The 19,275-nt window shown below is 44.9% G+C and overlaps 1 protein-coding gene and 1 non-coding gene across 3 annotated transcripts in view; one reads left to right on the forward strand and one right to left on the reverse strand.

The window, feature by feature from the left end:
- The window catches only part of WWOX (WW domain containing oxidoreductase), a 977,376-nt gene that overhangs the window by 616,486 nt on the left and 341,615 nt on the right, over positions 1 to 19,275 (forward strand). The window lies entirely within an intron of this gene.
- TRNAW-CCA (transfer RNA tryptophan (anticodon CCA)) lies at positions 4,217 to 4,289 on the reverse strand. The gene has a single exon. It is a non-coding gene; the product is annotated as a tRNA-Trp (tRNA).

Here is a 19,275-nt window from a genome sequence, read left to right on the forward strand (position 1 = left end):
GATGCGCTCGAAGCGATGCTCAGCACGTGTCCCATAGTGTGTGTTCAGTCGAAAGATCCGGCTGATCTAAGTCTTGCTGAGCAATCCTCCCAGCTCTCTTGACATCGGCCACCCCTCTCCCTGCTCCTCTGACCCCCAAAGCATCCCACGATCATGTGTCTTCCTTTAGATTCGTTCCCTGAGTTCCTGGTCCCGGCACGCCCCAGGCTCCTGTTTCTGTTTGTCTGCCCACTGACTTCTGAGCCCGAGGGGAGAGCAAAACGACTCGCTCCTGGCCCGCCTACTCAGTGACCTACAGCGACAGCATCCCGAGAACACTGGACGCTCGCTCAGGCCAGTTACGAATCAAGGAGCAGAATTTAGCCCTAGGAAAGCCTGTTTTATTTCACACTTTCCTCCTCCTCGGTTTTATTTCCAGGTCTGGCAGACCTACCAAGGTACACGGGTTCTACGTCAGCCTAGAACAGGGGTTCTCAAACTTCACCTGCTTCAGGATTGCTTGGGGGCCGTTTCTCAGACCTCATCTCAAAGTTGCTGTAAAATCTAGTCGATCCAGGATGGGACCCGGGGATCCGTGTGTTTAACAAGCAGCACAGGATTTTCCCCGCAGTGGTACACAGGTTACATCTTGAGTAAAGCTCATCTAGAGAAAAGGGTCAGCAAACTGTGGCTCGAGGGCCAAATCCAGCTGGCTCCCCTTTTTAAAACATATTGTTATTAGAACACAGCCTTGCCTGATCGGCTACCTTTTGTCTACTCTCAAGCTACAATAACAAAGTCGAGTAGTTGTAACGGACATCGCCCACCCAAAATGTTTCCTGTTTAGCTCTATGTAGGAAAAGTTTGCCCATTCATGGTCTAAAGGATTTTCTAGGATCTTTGGATCCGTGTGGGGCACAAGCAGCAAAAATGAACAGATGACCATTCCCTTAACCTGTAGAAGAGTCCACGCTGAGGATTTTAGAATTGACTGAAAAGAAAATTCATAAAAGTTGAGAGTTATGTTTTATTCGGCGGACAAAACTGAGGACACAGCATCTCAGATCGCTCTGAGACATTGTCCCAAAGAGGTCAGGGAGGAACCAGGATATAGAGGAGTTTTTGCAACAAAGACCAGGGAGTCAGAACTTCAAAAGATGACTGTTAATTAAAGACAACCAGACATCTCGAGTTAAGGAACTTAGCGCTTTTCTCTGTATGGGAAGATGCAAGAGTCCGGGCTCACTGAAATCATTCCTTGGATGTGCACCTCAGCTCTCTGGGGCCAGCATCCTGTGCTTTCTCATCCTGAGTCTCCCCCAGGGTGCACCGTCGAGGGTGGCTGCATTGGCTGATGACTGCAACATCCTTCGTTTACCGATATGGTAGTTGGCATTTTTAGTACACAGAATCATTTCATCCAGTCACCCCGACAGGTGTACAAGCCACGATCCTTTCCACTCAAAGGAAATCGAGACTCAAGAGAGGTGGAGACTATCTCAGGGTCCCACAACAAGTGAGGATTGGAGCCAGGATTGGAACTGCCGTTTCCAGAGCCCCCTCCATCCCATGAGCATCTTTCTTTGGATTGGGTTGTGAATAAGTAACACTGGTGGGTACCAGAGTGACCTAGCGTCCTCAAAATACCATCCGACACGGGGCTTATGCTAAAATACTTGAGGAGCAGCAGTGACAACAGCTATAATAACAAAAGAATAAGGAGAAGGAGGGAAGGGGTGAAGAAAAGAGGGAGAAGAAGGCAGAAAGGAAGAAGGACGGAAGCAGTGTCAACGTCATAGTAATTTTTGTATCTAGATGATAAGACAGCTCAATGAGGTTATTATTTTCTCTCCTTTCGTGTATGTCTAAAAATTTCCCAGTCAACGTATCTCTGTCTGTCTATTTATAAGTACATCCATGCATATGTGTATATATATTATCTTAATGTCTACTTGCTCTTAAGAAAGTAGCATAGCATGGCTGATAGTCTCTCCCTCTCCCTTCCTCCCTCTCCCTCCCTCCCTCTCTCTCTCTCTCTCTCTCTCTCTCTCTCTCTCTCTCTCTCTCTCTCTCTCTCTCATATCTCCCCAACCCCCTGTGCCTTTTTGATTTTTGATTTTTTCATTAAGAAAATGGTAGTGCCTATCTGACTATTTTCGCAGCTTCCCGAAGAGGCCTGAAAATGAGAGTTAAACAAATTACCCATTACCAGGGAAGCCCTGTCCCCACTCCACCCCCCCTCCAGGCAGATTCCCAGTGTCTTCTTTCACCTCTAGGAGATATTCTCCAAGGTCACTAAATTAAGCCTTCAGACAATCGAAAAATTGAATCTCAGTACATCTATTTTACTAACAAAATTTCCGCAGCGCCGATTGGGGCTGACAGGTGCGGCTGTGCCTTCTGGGCTGTTGAGGTCGATTTGGCCGAACGGGATGGCATCAGCTTGTATTGGAGGGAACATCTGAGCAGCTCAGGGCCCCCTGGGAGTCAGAGAGTGCCCTGCCTCCTCGCCACTGTAAATGACGCTTTCTGTTCGCAGAGCTTGCTGGCCTCTTCCTCCAGTCCCATCCTTACCCCCTGCAGCCTCCAGGTCAGGCGCCTCTTCTTCAATTATTTATCAAAAGGGCCATTGCGGTCATTGCAAACACATTTAGGAATATCTGGAAACCGTGTTTTCTTTGAGGGCACTAATGATGCAGCAGTAATCACAGTCCTTGTCGCAGGGGAGGGCAGGGTGTGATATTTGGGGAGTGAAGACTGTGAGAAGGAAGGGCTTTGCTCCAAGCCCCTCAGACCTTGCAGCTGCTGCAGCCTGGCTGCTGCAGGGGCTTGGAGAGATGGGACTCACCTAGGAGGTGGAGGCTGGGAACCCCAGCTTTCTGATTGCCAGCTCTGTGACTTTGGAGGTCACGTCCCCTATCCAGCCTTCATTTCCTGCTCTACAAGCTGTGCCTCGGCGCTTTCAACAGAGAATGCACATGCGCTCCTGGGGGTCTGGGACACCCCCGAAAGTAGCCCACTGTGAACCCCTACGATTTATCTTAAAAGCTTCAGGGGAAGTTTGCATTCCCCTCAAGATATCTCTGTTCATATAAATGTAAAAATGAAGTTTTAATTTGCTTAGCTGTGAGTAACACTGATGCTCTGGGAAGATGCACTGAGTTTATCCTGTAGCTTGAAGTACACTGGTACCCCGCCTGGGAACCCAGGTGCACGTCCCCAGCTGCACAGTGCCAGCATCCGTGACCTCCATGGTAGGAGAGGGGCTGCACACTATTAGGTTATGAGACCCTGGGCAGCTCCCTTAAACTTTCTCTTCTTGAATTTTTTCTCTTGTCTTTGAAAGTGTGATCATAATGCTAGCTACATTTTTAGGAGCATTGAGAGGATCAGAAAAGAAAAATCTTTAAAAGACTGAAGCTTAATCCCTGGACATAATAATGTTTGCAAAAATAGCAATTACTAGAATTACATCCAGAAGCTTTTAATGAGCACCTATCTGTTGCACTCCATTCCCAGCCCTAGGATAGAATGTCCTAGAAGATGCAGGAGCTGGTAGGGAGAGAGGATCACACTTAGCAGGTTCTAACATAGTTGATCCTGATGTAACTTCTGTTTCTTGAATGGCCTTCCTCTAATCTTGTTTTCAGGGTTAGCTGTTTGGGTTACTTCTGTCTCTCTTTCCTGGATTCATGCACTCATTCCTAGGTCTTTGTAGCAGTTATCTATTGCTGCCTAACAAGTTACCCCCAAAACTTCATGATTTAAAGCAATAAGCATTTAATATCTTACAGCTTCCGTGGGTCAGAAATTAGGGTGTAGCTTAGATAGCTGGCTTTGCCTGGGGGGTCTCTCGTGAAGTTGCAGTCAAGCTGTTGGCTGGGGCTGTGGTCTCTCAAGGCTTCATGGGCTGTTGGTTTCACATCCAAAATGGCGTGCACACATGGCTTTGGGCAGGAGGACTCAGTTCTTCACTGCGTGGGCCTCTCCATGGTGATGCTTGGGCATCCTCACAATACAGCAGTTGGCCAAGTGGGTGATCTCAGAGAGAGTTTGAGGATGAAGCTCCAACACCCTTTATATATATATGTATATATATATATATATATGTAAATTTTTATATATATAAAAGTAAAAACATTTATTTATTTAGGCTGTGCTTGGTCTTAGTCGTGGCATGCGGGCTTCTTAGTTGCGACATGCGGGCTCTTAGTTGCGGCATGCATGCGGGATCTAGTTCCCCGACCAGGGATTGAACCCGGGCCCCCTGCATTTGGAGCACAGAGTCCTACCCACTGGACCACCAGGGAAGTCCCTCCAATGCCTTTTAGACACTCATCTTGGACATCACACACTGTCAGACACTACATCTTCATCTGCATTCTAGTCACTGGAAAAGAGCCACTAAAGACTGTGCTTAAGGAGAGGGGAAACTGGCTCCACATTGGAGGGAGGGCTCTCCAGGAGCTTGTTGGCATATTTTAAAATCACCACCATCTTCCACTTCGGTCCACTGGCTCTCATGGGCACCTGGTAGGTTCACTGGTTCAGCTGTTGGCAGAGGCATGAAGTGTGGGGAAATGCATCCGTCCCTTCCCTCCGCATCAGAAAAGTCATCGCCTTTTCTGGAGTGGTTGTGATTGGAGCATGGACACCCCAGAGGAGTCCATCTTTAACGGTGGGGTCACAGAGGCCAGCGAGTGAGCGGAGGTGTTAATGTCAGGGAGGGAGCCTTGAACTCCCTTGATCGTATTCCTTAGAGAAGTTCTCCAAAGACGGAGTCCATCCACTTATAACCATTACAGCAGTAGCTTTTGAAATCATCGATTTTATTTTATTCCCCCCACCCTGCCCCGAGAGTAAGAAGCTTGCCTTGAAGAATCACTGCATTGGACAGTGTGGTGGGTCCCACCCTCGGAGCCTTCAGCTGAGCATTGGTGGGATCTAGAAAAACAAAGTGACTGGGGTCAGCAGTTTCTCTATTTTTTTTCCTCTTTTCACACCAATCCTCAGTTCACACTCTTTCTAGTCCACCGCCTCTTCCTCCGACATGGACGTGATTCTCTCTTTCACTTAGTGGTCTGGCCATCTCCTCCTCTTTCCCCTGCGACCTAGTCCTCTTCCTCCACATTCTTCTTTACTCCGAGGAAAGAAAATCGGGTTACTGTACGCACAACTTACAACGAGGACCACCTAGTTAGAAGAACCCCACTAGGCTCTCCACTCCTGTGTCTGATTTTCATTGGCTTCGCTTTTGTTCCTTTACTGCCCACTGTGTTCCTTCCTCCTGTGTATTGCTGGCACATGTGTAAGAGTCTTAAACGCTTGTTTAAGACTGCTTAGAGCTTTCACAGCAATTTCCCGAGCATCATTTCCTCAATGCATCCTCTGTGAAATTGGGTAGGATGGTACCCATTTTGCAGACGATGACACTGAGGCGTAAGAGCGTCGGCAAGTTCCCCAGAATCACACAGCTCATAAGTGGAAGAGGCAGCCCTGCAGTCAGGCTCTGCTGACTCATAAATTTCACGCTTTTCCTGCCGTAACATACAGGCGGAATATACACTCTTTGAGGCCAGGTATTGCGTCTCATTCTGTTTTGTATCCCTTTGGCTTTTGCCAAACGTTCTGGTTGACTGAATGAATGAGGGAATGAATGAAGCCATCTTCAGTCAGATCCGAATGCTGCCCACACACGCATCCCACACTCTGACTTTCGCATGCGCCTCGGTTACGGAAGTCTGGAAGTTAGTACACACAGAGCCCAGTAAGACCAGGGACCCTGTGGCCTGAATGACGAAGAGGTGCAAACACTTCCTCTTCTCATAAATCTCGTAAATCAGCGTAGTCTGTGCTGAGCGGGGCCCGTGTATTGTGGCAGCAAATAGCAAGAGACCCAAAAGGCTGACCTGGGCCACGGTCCCCATCAAACACCGGCCTGTGCTAAGTCTGCAGAATATTGAAATAAGGGGTTAATTTCTAAAGTGAGCCCCAGGAAAGTTTCCAGGATTGCCGTGTGTGTGTCTCATAAATTGGCGCAAATTGAATTTCGCTTTCTGCGCCCGTCAGCTCCTAGGCAAACCACAATTTATTGAGAGGTGTATAGGTTGCCATCCAAAGAAACACAGTAAATGTGAAAAGTGCGTCCTCAGAGGGTATGTAAACAAGGGACGGAGGCTGGCAGATACAGCAAGGTCCAGGATGTGAAATCCCGGTTGCCTGGATTCGTTAGGTACAGCCTCGTTTGTTACACGTAGAGGCTGGGTTCCAGAAATCCTTGTTCAGTTCTTGAACATTCTGCCGACTTCTAAACAGATTAAGGGTTTTTTCTATTGCAGCGAATTTAGGGTCTGGAGGGGATGCAGACAAAGAGGAAAGCTAACCTTGGTGTTTTGTGTATGTCAATTGACTAGTTTATGCGGAACCAAAAATATTGGGGAACATATAAATACGCAGGTGTAGTTTTTATTATTATCACGACTATAACAGTCACGTGTACATACCACGTTCATCTGAGCGATCATAATGGCAGTTCATATCTACCGAGGGTCTACCGTGAACCAGACCCTCTGCTGAGGATCTGACAAACCTTGTTTCCAGTCTCTTCGAGGACTCAATCCTTTCAGGCGTTCTGGAGGTTGCTGTAAATGTGCCCATTTTACAGAGAAGGCAAGTGAAGCTCCAAAAATGAAATGCTAGCTAATATGTGGAAATGAGTCCAATTTATTTCCTTCCAAAGCTTTTTTTTTTAGTTCAACATTGCCTCTCGTTATTATAGTGGTCTTTTCAATACTGAGAAAACAAGTGTCAGCATTCCGGTAAAATGTCTCTGCCTAGACAAATTATTTAATATTTCAATCTAACTTTTATTCTTTGAGCTACAACATTCAAAGCGATGTGCAAAACACCCTAATAGTAAAATAGAGGCTCGAAACCTATGTACTGATAACTATCGAATCCTCTTAAAGGGGGTCAATAACAAAGGTGACTTTAAAAGGGAAACATCCATTAAAATAAAAAGTGTCCCTGAGTGTGTTAGTGAAACAGTTGTATATTGAAAGAAAAAAAAATGGAGGTACGCTGGACATGGTATGCAGTCAAACATTTGGAGCACTTAAAGATGTTCACATAATTTTCATACACAGATCGGCTTTGGACCTCACGGCACTCCTGTTGGCTAGAGCAGTTATTATGATTGCACTTCATAGAGGGAGAAACAGAGGAGTTAAGTGACTTGTCTAAGAACACACAGCAGTTGGAGAATTCATCCTTCACCAGTCTGACCTCTTGAAGAGGTGAGCAGACTTGGCTAGAAGGGGAAACTAAAGTGGAAAAAAACCCCAAAAAACGAAAATATTGCTAGGAGACATTCAGAAAAATCTCTTGGACATCGTTTAGTAAGAAAAGAGGCAAAATTCAAATCTTAAATCATTCAGAGTACTTTGTTTTTTGTTTCTGACTTTCCATGAAGGTAGAGATCTCAGTTGTATCCTCAGATATGTTTGAGACGAACGACAAGACAATATAAAATGATGTGCCTGCCGAGGCTGCCACGTCTTCAAAGCCTTGCTGTTCTTGTTCCCATCCATGTATTTCAATTCCAGAATACACTGTGACATGAAAATTGTGTATTCAGATTGTTCTATTGATTGGTTGAGAAAGTGACCTTGTATGCACACATGAAAATGAAGAGATCTATACAGCGAGGCCTCTTCTCTGTAAAGAGGCAGAAACAACAGTGGATAATAGGCATTTGTTTCCCACCTGGGCTGACTCTCCCTTTCCAAAAGCTCAGAGCACTCAGGGCGAGCTTCCTGTAAGGCTGGGCAGGAGTGGCCTATGTGAGGACACCAGGCAGAGGGCATACGCGGGGGCCGGCGTCACGTTTCCATTTGCAAAAGCCAGTGGCTCTGGCCGGAGATCGGGGGCTTTCTTTGCAATTTGGACAGTGACTCCCAGGGGATTGAATTCTCCTTTTTCTCATTGGCACAAGGGCTCAGCACCATGGACCCACCTAAACGGCAGCGTCCCGGAGTTTCAGTAAGGAGGGATCCTGCCTCCGTACTTTCAGACACTTCTGCCCCCTGCGTGTCATCGTGCATGCAGATTGGAAAGAAAAGGAGTGGGTAGTATAAGCCCCTGCACTGCACTCAGGCCTTGCAAAGGCAGCGCCCCACGTAATCCTCAAAACAAACCTCAAGGTGGATGGCGTTAGACCATTTGCCTGGTACAGAAGGTGAGATGCGGGGATACACGGCAGCTCGTCTGAGATCAGGCAGCTGGTAAGTGGCAGAGCGGAGACTGGAACCCAAGATCTTGCATCTAAATTCAGATCGACTTAATCATTCTCTGCATCCGAAGCCCCTGTGGTTTGGATTCCTAATCACAGGACTGAGATGAAATCGAATTTCTTAGATGAGGGAGCCAGGCAGTAGATAGGCCTTTGCCGAGAACTTCCTTTTTTTTTTTTTTTTTTTTTTTTTTTTAACCAGAGTCGGGTTAGCAGGTAGAGATGAAAGATGGATGGGAAAGTAGAGTAGAAGAGAAGAAAGGGAAAGTGGAGGTTGTTCTCAGAACATAGAAGCCCCGTCTTCATCCCACACCATGGAAACCAGAGTCCAGAGTATATTAACGAGAAATTCCAGAATCACAAATTGTTCCTTGCTGCTTAGGGAGGGAGGGAGGAGGAGAAGACAAGAACAACACGTGGAAACGTCAGGAGACAGTGAGCTGTGTGTAGATGGCTTTTGTTGGAACGGCTAGGCTGAACCAGGAGGCTTGAGGTGTGTAAAATGTCACTTGCTCGTATCACGGTTTGTGGAGACTCTGCCTTTCAACGCGAGTTTCATTTTCCTTGCTTCCAGCCCTTGGAGACGTGAACGGGACAGTGACTCCTTTACTTCCTAATTCTCGCCAGCAACTTGCTGCTTCCTCTGCGTTTTGTGTCATTCTGGATGGTACCGCATCAAGGCAGTTCCTGGCAGTGGTTGAACCAAAAGCAACTTAAGTCAAAAATGGACAAATATGGATGTCATTTCTAAGGCTTGTTCAAAGGCCTTTGACATCGCTCGAAGCCCGAACACTTCTCAGGAGTGAGAGGCTTTTTTTTTCCCCCCCAAGCCACGCAAGATTGGAGATTTAATACAGACCACTTAGTGAGACATCTGCATGGACCTTGCCTAGAAACCATTCCTTGGGGAAGCGAGTATTTTGTATTATATGCTGAGAAGGAGAGAGAAAATGGTTGAGCGACTAGAAACCAAAGTGCATTTCCCAAGGTGAATTTATCTCGTAACAGTAGCCAGAGGGCTCACAGACTTGGACGTGTCACATATGCGGCGGTCAGAGAGTTGCCTCTACTTTAGTTAATTTTCATAATCACTCTGCATAGATAAAATCCATAAATATAAAGGCATGTGGTTTTGTCCCCATTTTACAGTTGAGAAAACTGAGTCTCAGACCCCTGCTCAAGGGCAGAAAAACCTTGAGTGGAAAAATTCACTCCCTTTGGCTCCAAAGTTCTTTTTACTACACCTCACTCTGGTTTCTAGAATGCCCTGCAAAATTACAAGCCGGAAGCCATCTTTTGGCCATGACCCTTTCCCTCTGCGTCCAGGTTTGTAGGGAAGGCTGGTAGCTTGGGAGCCTCCTTGTGTAACTCTGTGGGGCTGTGCTTTGGACAGTAGCTTTCCGTGGGTGGTGGAGAAGCAGAGGAAAGCAATGCAGGGAGCTGGGGCTGTGCTTTGGTCATTCCCAGGAAGCAAAACCAACTGTCATCAGAAAGGGGGGCTAGTTCAGCCAGAGTGCCAGAAACCCAGGGACATTAAACCCAGTGAAGAGAGGACAGAAACTCTTACCAAACCCCAGAGGGTCAAGGATCACATCTCGGAAGAAGAGGACACGTTTGCAGTTCCTAGACATTGAATGCACATTGTTGAGACAACTCAAGAAACACTTGCACCTTAAAATGGTGAGGCTTTACACACACACACACACACACACACACACACACACACACACACACACACACCCCCCATATCTTCTTTGACTGCAAAAGAACTATAGAACAATGAAAAAAAAAGTCAATCCCAAAAAGTTATGCAAGCTGTATGATTCCATTTACATAACACTCTTGAAATGACAAAGTTGTAGAAGTGGAGAACAGATTAGTGTTTGCCAGGGGTAAGGAGAAACAGAGGCGGGAGAGAAGTAGGGGTGGCCACACAAGGGCAATGTTAACAATCCTGATGGGATGAAAATGGTCACCATCTTGACTGTCGTCATGTCAATTTCCCAGTTGTGACATTGTCCTATCTCGTTTTGAGAGACAGTACCAGTGGGAGAAATTAGATAAAGGATGCCTGGGATCTCTGTATTATTTCTTACAACTATGTGTAAATCTATAATTATCTCAAAACTGAAAGTTGACCTTAAGAAAACTGCAGAACATTTGGGGAAAACAATTCACCAAGAAGAGCACTGAAATCACCCATGAGCCCTCCACCCAGAGAGAGTCACCGTTTCCATTTTGGTCTCTCTCCGTCTCCCTCTCTTTCCCTCTCCCTCTTGCTATCCGGAGGCTGTGTTTAAACCTGTTGGTCTGGCATTGATTTTGGTGAAAAGGTAGCAACAAGATCACCCTCCAAGCAGCCGAGGAGCTGTGGATAAGGAATGGACACATTTTACGTGCAGAGCCACAGCTATTCCCCCCTCCGTCCTCATGCTAATAGGTGTTAAGATTTTGCTATAAATATTACTTATGGCTGTTAATTGAACTGCGTCCCAGATTGTCAGTACATGTTTATTTTCCCATTTTAATTTCCCTGAGTTCTCACAGTTACTGGGGGGAGGAAGGGAGAATGAGATTAGGTTGGGTGGGTGAGGAAGGGACAGCATATCTGATACGTAACCTACCTCCCTGGTTGTTCCTGCCAAATGACATGCTTGGTTGGGGACAGTAAAACAGAGCCAAGGAAGAGCTTGGGGACATCTTGAGCAACCCAGCTCCCAATACCACCCCTACCCATCCCAAGGCGCCTTTTGCGTGACCTCCCAACTCCAGGCATTAGCTAAGCCTCGAGCCAGCACCTACCTCAGTTTTCTTTCTATTGTTACCACTTAGTAGCTGAGTAACGTGGACAAGTTCCTTCACTCTTCCTTTCTGAGTCCCAGTTTCTTCATCTTTCAGTCGAGTTAGTAGGTTATTGGGCATTTGGAAGTTCAAATGAGCTGACACCTGTGAACTTGCTTTGCAGATACACAGATTTATGAAAGAGTAAGCTGTCATCATTATGGGATGGAAGGAGCCCATTGTCTACATACAGCACCTCACAGCTGACCCTCACTGTGCACTCATAGAATAATTTTTTTAATATTTTTAAAATTAATTTTTATTGGAGTATAGTTGCTTTACAACGTTGTGTTAGTTTCTGCTGTACAGCAAAGTGAATCAGGTATACATATATACCCTCTTTTTTGGATTTCCTTCCCATTTAGGTCACCACGGAGCATTGAGTAGAGTTCCCTGTGCTATACTATAGGTTCTCATTAGTTATCTATTTTTTACATAGTAGTGTATGTACGTCAATCCCATTCTCACGATTCATCCCATCCCCCCACCCCCCAGTATCCAGAATAATTTTTTTTAATATACAATAATTACCGTTGCTAACCCTGACCGTTCACATTGCTAACTGTGTGACGCTGCGTGAAGTCTTGAACCTCTCTGTGCCTTGCTTCTCTCATCTTGTTCTCATTTTAAAGAGAGATCAGTGTATGGGTTAGGTGAGAGGAGGTGTGAGATAGCACACATCGTAAGGGCTCAGTACGTCTTCGGTTGGCTCATTCGGTAGTCCTCCAGACAGTTGGTGCACCGGAGCTCCTGGCCAAGCAGCACGGTTATAACGAAGAGGGATGATGGCAGAGCATGGTGCCACCGCTAAGTGAGGCTTCCTACTTAGCTTTTCTACGGAGCCAGTGGTTTGTGTTGCATTGTTCGTCTCATCGTCAAGCAGGATTCCTGCACGCTTGGTCCGTCTTGAAGCTCGCGAGCTAACCGAGGTCTTTCTGCTCTGTAATGTGCCTGTGGGGGGCCCGGAATCTTATTAAACGCAGATACGGGTTTCGCAGGTCTACGTGGAGATTCTGCGTTTCTTACAAACTAACAGGCTCCCAAGCGATGCCATTGTTCTTGGTCCAAGGACCACCCTTTAGTCAGCAAAGATCTAGACGTGGTTCTCAACAGAAGCAGGACTGCCAGTTAGGGAACCTTTTGGCAGTTCGTGGAGGCGTTTATGGCGGCCTCTGGTATTTAGCACTTGGCGTCCGTAAATCCATCCTGTGATGCCATAGACAGTTCAGTGCAATAAAAAGAAATGTCCCGCATCCTGGTAACACACACATGTGCCATTAGACATTCAGATCAGTGAACTACCTGTCTGCAGGGATCTCAGCCCAGAATCTACTCTGTTTTGCCAGAAACACAGGGGGTATGGATTCTCCTAGAAAGGCAAGGCCCTTGTAGATTAACAGAAGGTTGTACTGTGTTTTATTCAAAGCTAGCAATATTAGGTCACCGTCTTGAAAAATCATGCAGTGCCTCTCATAGTAGTGTCGTCATACCATGAGACTCGTCTCCATTTATAGCTGTTATACTCATGGTGATTAAATAGCTTATGTACCAGAGCTGCTTCCTGCCAGCTCATATGAGCAGATTTTGCCCATTTCTTCCCAAATTTGCATTCTGTGATGTCATGTTGGTAGCTTGAGACTAACCATGGTGAGAGTATTTACACCATGGAAATTGGCAAATGCTACCAGTCAGGGTGGTGGTGGGTGGTGTGTGTGTGTGTGTGTGTGTGTGTGCGCGCGTATTTTTTTCTTCCAGAGAACTGGTTTACCAATACAAAATTATGTCTGCATAAAAATATTTTATTTCAAGATGTCAAGTGTAAAGAGAACATATCAACAAAATTTGATACATTTTGATTTATGTTCCCTGAATCCAAACCTACAAGTAGGTGCGAACATTTGTCTGTTTCATTATGGACTTCTGGTATCATCTTATCCAAGCAGTTACCTTTAAAAAGCATGTATTATTTGATCAATTTTCTCCTCTTCTTTAAAGGTAGGACATCCTATTAATTTTTTTTGTTAATTGTGTGTGTATGGATAGGTTATATTATTCATGAATTCCATTTCAGGACCTTATCAAGGAAGTATAAAGTATCTCTTTAAAAATCAGGGGCTTGGGGTTTCTCTGGTGGCGCAGTGGTTAAGAATCCGCCTGCCAGTGCAGGGGACATGGGTTTGAGCCCTGGTCCAGGAAGATCCCACATGCTGCTGAGCAACTAAGCCTGTGCGCCACAACTACTGAGCCTACGCTCTAGAGCTCGCGAGCCACAACTACTGAAGCCCGCATGCCTAGAACCTGTGCTCCGCAACAAGAGAAGACACCGCAATGAGAAGCCTGCGCATCGCAACGAAGAGTAGCCCCCCGCTCGCCGCAACTAGAGAAAGCCCGCGCACAGCAATGAAGACCCCATGCAGCCCCAAAAAAATAGTAAAATAAAAAAAAAACTAAATGAAGGCCTTGGATTGCTGGGCTTGAGTGGTACTGATCTAATTAACCACCAGGCAGGGCCTGCAGACAGGTGGGGGACCCAGCTCTTTTCTTGGGGAGAAGACATACTAAGAGTCACGTTCGGAAGTCAAGTCATCGTCAGCATCTCCGCTTCGAGGTGGCCAGGGGACACGTGTCTTCGTCTGGGACTGGAGTGAGCAGAAGTGTGGTCATAAGATAATCCAAGGGAAGTTGATTCTAAACAGATTCAGCTGTACAGGGACTGAAGAGGAGGCGAAGGAAGACAAAGTTGGAAATGGGTGTAACAGGATCTAATATGATAGGAAAAGGTGCATGTAAAAGACGACGGCATGAAGACAGACTTGAACGCAAGTTTTCACTCCACAGAGAGAAAGAAAGATGAAACTGAAACCTAATATATAAAAACGTGTGCAGACACACACCCTGTCCTGCAGTTGGCGAGTAGACAGGCAGTTTCTAGCAGCGCCCGCTGTTTCACCAGAGCCTTCTGCTGGGAACAAAAGTGCTCCCGATACTGCACTCATGTTTGGGCCTTTGCTTTTGGCAGTCATTCCTCTTTTTAATTTTTTTGGGCACCATAGAAATGTTTCCGTAAATAGCGCATTTAATGGAGTGTGTCAATTTGTGGCTGTCAGCTACCATAACAGCAGAGGGAAATTCAGCAAAAGCTGAGATTGGAATATACAAGGCTCCCAATTCCACATCCTTCGTGAACTTGTACCTCTAAGCTGTGTAACCTTTCAATCTCCTCACCTGTGAAATTCTTAGCTTTTGGGGTGGTGAAGCCGCCCAGGTCAGTGCCTGATGGATAGTAGACGTCCAGCCATATTTAGGACACGTTTATTATTATGTTATTATTATGGCGGCTGCTTGGTAGACTTGCAAAGCCAAGAGTTCCGTCCTACATTGCTGACGTGGGAGCGGCAGCTCAGGGGCTGAGATCTGCCCGTGTTGGGACACGAGCAGCCTCCGCATGCAGCAGACCCACGAATGAAACGTCGTGATTCTTTGCTGTGGACTAATTGGGAGCCTCTTGCTTAGCTAGAGTGGGGAATCCAGTGTAAAGGAGGAAGTAAAAATAAAAAGGCATCAACATGGGAGAAAGTTAGCACATCAGAGTCATGGAGGAGCGAAATAATTCCTTCCCTCTCCCTGGCTCAGCATGGATGCAAATGATATAGCATGAAGTAAGTCCCCGATACAAAGGCAGCCGGCATAACTGTCGTATCAGATATTTAGCCAGAGGCAAGAGCAATTTTTTTATTATGTTTTTTGTAAGTTTGATTTACTAACCTTCAGTGCAATCCCTATTTTTAGAGGTTGGCTCGCATGTTTAATTTGTTTTCTCTGAAGCACTGAATCCTTACTCTTGTTTTTCAGGTGTCCACTCAGTTCCTAATGGCAGAGCAACGCTGAAAAGGGTAATTACATTTCCTAATTATGTGTAATTAGGCAAAACCCAGATGATGTATTCAGCGCGCTCTCGAAATAGCCAGGGGTCAAGGACTGTTGGAATTCAGTAGCGTTTTTATAAATAAGGCGATGCGTTATTTAACGTGGCGGTCCAAGGCGGTACTGGGTGCCTGGTAGACCAGTATAATGGTTGAAATATATGTAGCGTTCATTTATTTAGCCAAGTAAAACCGTAATTGATTCTCTACCTCCTTATCCTCCCCCTCTTTTTAAAACCAGGGTTTAGATTTGCTCTCCTAGCCCAAGGGAGGCCCTCTACACTCAGAACCATAAAGTTCTGCTTACTGACAGCGTAAGTGATATTTATTTTTTCCAAGCTTAATCCTTTTGAAACATGGAGAAATAAATACATCCTCTTATCTACCATATGCCTGGGACGGGAAATAAATTCTTATTTTCCTGCGGTGTGGTACCATTAGGCTACAATGAATAATTTGGGCAGTCTCGCTGAAGATAATAGGGAAGCCTTCCCTATTACCAGGGATAATTTTGAATCTCATAATGGAAAACATCCCGAGCCCGAACATCAATCAGGGAAGATAAACAATGGGAAATGATAGGTATACAAAAGGGAAAATGGCAGCGGCACATGTGGAGGGAGAGACCGCAGAACTCCGGCGGGGTTATAAATCATGGAGTCAAATCATTTCCATGTAATTAATATCCTCAAATTAAAACATACTTTTTAAAAGCAAGATCTTGCAGACTTTTCAGCTGGGCAGCTGGCTGCCTTACAAGATACATCCGGGAACCCCAGAGCCCTCCTCCTTGCATAGATCCTGTGTGGCCCTGGCTGGAGCTGCCCGCAGCCTTGGCTAGCAGTGTCATTGCGTGAGCTGGCCTGATGACCTCACTCCAGCCCACCAGGGACCAGCCACCAAGAGATCCGAGCCGATGGTGGCTGCCCTTAGGACGTTCGGCCTCCACAGCAACAGAGATTGGCCCACTGAGGCATGAAGTCTAACTTCCTTTACAAGCCTAAAAGACCATTTCCAGCCCAGCGGACACAGCCCCACGAAGCGCTCGGCAAAGCTACAGGCAAATGGACAACCTTCATTCCAAAGGGTCGTTGTCTCCTCCTGGCTAATAACCCTGCATCCGTGCACTTTCTTCTTATCTCGCTGCCATCTTTATCCAGTCCCAAGGTACTTCGATGGGCTTCTTTAAAAAAAGGAAAAAAAAAAAAAAAAAAAGGAAAGGAACCCATTCCTAACAGTGAGAAAACAGTACCTATTAGGGTGCTACTTCTGCTCAAAATGAAATTTAAGACCATTTGGCTAATTTATTTACTGCATCACGTGCCACGACCAAGAAGATTTCTAGCCTTTCATCATATTGATCTGCAAGTAGAAATGCACTGACCGTGGGCCTTACCGACGTGAATTCAAATAGGACCTCTCCATTCCAACCCCCATTTAGGAGTGGGCCGGAGACTGAGTCAGTTGTCAGATATGTCCTACAGGCCACAAAATGTGCTCATGGATTTTGTTTTATAGGCTTAATATAATATTTGCTAAAACATATATTTAAAGAAATATGTAATTTTTGCCCCAAAGCAAGGGTTTTCCCATGCCATATAATTTGCTAAGTGTGGCTTTGCTGTGTTGTAGCCCATAATTTACAGTCAGCCTCCACAAGGCAAAAATAACTGCAATCTGTGATTAAGTAAGTAATGGACAAGGTAGCTAATATTCCCGGAAGGATGGCCTTCCAGACGCTCATCTTAAGTGACAATATGGTTGAAGGTTGAGATGTGTAGTGCTGTACTAATTTAACAGTTTCAGGGAATCAAGAAATGAGATTATGAACTGGCATATCCAGGCGGTTGGGACATTGAGCTGAGAGCGGATATCCTCAACGTACATTTTAATGACCTCTGCCTCATTTTCCCCATTTGAAGTAAATGGGTTTATGCCTAACTGTGCCGCCGGATTTTCGCCATAAAATAATTCATTTGGAAGGGGTGTCCTAGTCCAGTCTTCACCAATTCTGAGGCTGCAGTCTGTGCAGGGTGGATGGGGAAAGCATGGCAGAGTGAAAAAAAAAGCATAGACGGGCGGACCAGGCACAACTGGGCTTGAGTTTAAGCAACCGCTAGGAGCTATGACCTTGGGGAAGTTGGGTTTTCGTTTGTTTGTTATTTTAATTTTTTGTTTTGAAATAAATTTCAGCTTACAGAAAAGTCACCAAAATAGTGCAGAGAACTCCCATGCACCCTTCACCCAGCTCCTGCTAATACGAACGTGATGCGTTTTTCCGCACTTAGAAACTCACATTAGTACAGTTAATTAGTACAATTAACTCAACTCAACTAACACTTCATTTGCATTTCACTGATGTTTCCACTCAGGTTCTTTTACTGTTCCAGGATTCAACCCAGGTACCACTCTGCATTTATTGTCATGTCTCACCTGTCTCCTCTGATCTGTGATAGTTTCTCGGTCTTCATTAATATTATTCTTTTTAAAATGACCTTGACATTTTGAAGAGCCTGGTGAATTATTTTGTAGAACATCCTCAAGTTGGGTTTGTTTGATGTTTTCTCCTGATTAGATTGAGTTTATGTATTTTTGGCAAGAATACACAGACGTGGTTTGCCCTGCTCAGCCCATCATATCAGATGGTACATGGCATGAAAATGTCTCATTACTGGTGATGTTAACCTTGATCTCTTGGCTAAAGTGTTGTCTGCTGGATTTATGCACTTGAAAGTTACTGTTTTCCCCTTTGTAATTAATACATATCTTGAGACGAGGTACTTTGAGACTATTTCTCTTCACATTTTCATCCATTAATTTTAGCGTCTATCTATGGATCTTGCCTGAAACAATTAATATTATGGCGTTCCAATGATAATTTTCCATTTCCCTCCTGTCGTCCACATTTATTTTATTTTATTTTTTATTGAAATATAGTTGATGTACGCTGTTGTGTTCGTTCAGGTGTACAGCACAGTGATTCAGTTATACATACATATATACCTTTTTTTTTCAGATTCTTTTCCCTGATAAGTTATTACAGAATATTGAGTAGAATTCCCTGTGCTATACAGTAGGTCCTCATTGGTTATCTCTTTTATATATAGTGGTTTGTATATGTCAATCCCAACCTCCTAATGTATCCCTCCCCGCCATTCCCCTTTGGTAACCATAAGTTGTTTTCCTTCTACATTTATGAATCAGAATTCCTCTCTATGGAAGGCTGTCCCTTCATTTATTTAATTATTTATTCATTCCTATCAGTATGGACACATATATTTATTTTGTTCTATAGGGCATAATATAATAACACTGTTATATCATTTGGCCAGCTTTGACCAATGAGAACTCTTTCAGGTTGGCTCCTGTACCCTTCCAACATGCCCCATCATTTTTTGAGCACTTCCTTACCTTTCGGCACTGTGGGATGCTACATGTCATCTTGTATTTCTCTGTCCCATTCTTGGAGTTAGCTCCTTTTCCAGGGAGCCTTGGTTTCATTTACTGCCGAATGATATTTAGAAACCAAGATGTGGTGCTAGGTGTGCTCATTACTACTGCAGTATCATTGCTTCTAGGACCTCTCAGTGGGCAGAGTCTGGAAGTATATGTAGGTATACTAACTCATGCGTACTTATATATCTTTACTTATTACTCTGTGTGGGTGTATGTTATATATTTTAAGGTATTTATATTTAAACAAAGTTTATTATTTTTATGCGTTTATATATTTATATTTATAGTATTAAAGTATATTATAAATACATATGTATTTATAATATAAATATATTTTAAAATATGAGTTCATACCTGATTCCAATCCAATCCAATCCTGATTCCAATCCATATAAAATATATATGTGTATATATATATTTATATATATATATATATATTTTTTTTTTTAGATGTTTTTTGATGTGGACCTTTTTTTTTTTTTTCTTTTTTTTTTTTGCGGTACGCGGGCCTCTCACTGCTGTGGCCTCTCCCGTGGCAGAGCACAGGCTCCGGACGCGCAGGCTCAGCGGCCATGGCTCACGGGCCCACCCGCTCCGCGGCATGTGGGATCTTCCCGGACCGGGGCACGAACCCGCGTCCCCTGCATCGGCAGGCGGACTCTCAACCACTGCGCCACCAGGGAAGCCCTGATGTGGACCATTTTTTAAGTCTTTAATGAATTTGTTACAGTATTGCTTCTGTTTTATGTTTTGGTTTTTTGGCCACAAGGCATGTGGGATCTTAGT

Source organism: Lagenorhynchus albirostris, chromosome 19 (genome assembly GCF_949774975.1).
Source record: "Lagenorhynchus albirostris chromosome 19, mLagAlb1.1, whole genome shotgun sequence".
Classification (NCBI taxonomy): Eukaryota; Metazoa; Chordata; class Mammalia; order Artiodactyla; family Delphinidae; genus Lagenorhynchus; species Lagenorhynchus albirostris.